Raw genomic sequence first — 1,673 nt, 5'->3', positions numbered from 1 at the left:
ACACACAACAACAACAATCACTAAAACCAGTGATGATTTAAATGAAAAATTATACCAATTTTTTCAGTTCAATATTGATCAAATATGTAATCAGATGCATTGATAATTATTGCTGATTAAAATGTGAAGGTTGGAATCAAAGAGGAAGGATCAGTAGTTGGAAAATAATAACTTGACGATAGAAATGATGCTGGAGACCATATGATAGAAATTTGTACGACCATCAACTTATTCATTACAAACACATTTTCAACAACAACAACAACAACAACAAAATGGTTCTACACATGGAGCTAAGCAGAAAGAATGAATAGGAATCAAATTGAATATATGTGTGAGAAGAGACAGTGGAAAAGCTCATTATCATTAGACAAAACAATGCCAGGAGCTGACTGTTGAACAGATCATCAATTGCTAATACACAATTCAGGACGAAGCTGAAAAAAGTTTTTAAAAAATCCATGAAAGTTAAAATATGACCTTGAATATATCCCACTGGAATTTAGACACTATCAAGAACAAATTTGATGTTTTAGAACTAATGGTCGAAGACAAAAATAGTTGCTGGATGACATCACCAACATCATACAGATAGAAAGCATTAGATCATTAAAAAGACAGGAAGAAAAGACCAAAATGAATATCAGAAGGTACTCTGAAACTTGCTCTCTAACACAGAGCATCTAAAGTGGCTGGATGAATTGAGGAAGTAAAGAGCTGAATCAAAAGAAGATGGAAAGAAAACACAGTCAATGTACCATAAAGAAATGGTTGATTCAACCATTTCAAGAGGTAGTATTTGATCAACAGTCAATGATACTGAAGAAACAAGTTCAAGGTGCATTGAAGGGTTTCAAAAGGAACAAATCTCTGGGAATTGATGGAATGCAAATTGAAATCTTTCAACAACCTGATGCAGCACTGGAAGCACTTACACATCTATACCCATTCCAAGCAGAGGTGACTCAAAAGAATGCGGAAATCATTGCCTATTATAATTAATATCCTATGCAAGCAAATTTTCCTAAAGATAATTTAAAAATGACTGTAACCGTACTTTGACAGAGAACTTTCAGAGGATCAAACAGGATTCCGAAGTGGGATAGCATTGCTCATTTCAGATGGATCTTGGCTGAAAGCAGAGAATACTAGAAAGGTGCTTTCCACTGCTATATTTTTACTATGCTAAGGCTTTCACTCTCATACTTCAGACATATTGTAAGGAGGCACCAATCACTGGAAAGGGATATCATGTTTGGTAAGGTGGAGGGTCATAGAAAACGAGGAAGAACCCCAGAGAGATGGACTGGCAAAGTGGTGGCATTAATGGGCTAAAGTGTGGCAACAATTGGGAGGTTAGCCCAGGACCAGGCAGTGTTTTGTTGTGTTGTACTTAGGGTCACTATAATAAAATATGCAAAGATTTAGAGTTAGAAAACCAAAAGGGAAGAACACAGTCAGTATTTCTCAAGCTGGGGGAATTGAAGAAAAAATTCAAGCCTTGACTTTCATTATTGAAAAATTCACTGGGCAAATTATTGAATGATGCAGAATCATCAAGAAAAGATGGAAGGAATATACAGAGTCATTGTACCAAAAGGAAATGGTTAATGTTCAACCATTTCAAGAGGTACCATATGATCAAGAGCCAATGATACTCAGAGAGGAAGTCC

The sequence above is a fragment of the Chrysochloris asiatica genome, unplaced genomic scaffold, assembly GCF_000296735.1.
Source record: "Chrysochloris asiatica unplaced genomic scaffold, ChrAsi1.0 scaffold00195, whole genome shotgun sequence".
NCBI lineage: Eukaryota > Metazoa > Chordata > Mammalia > Afrosoricida > Chrysochloridae > Chrysochloris > Chrysochloris asiatica.
Note: the sequence above shows the minus strand (reverse complement) of the source record.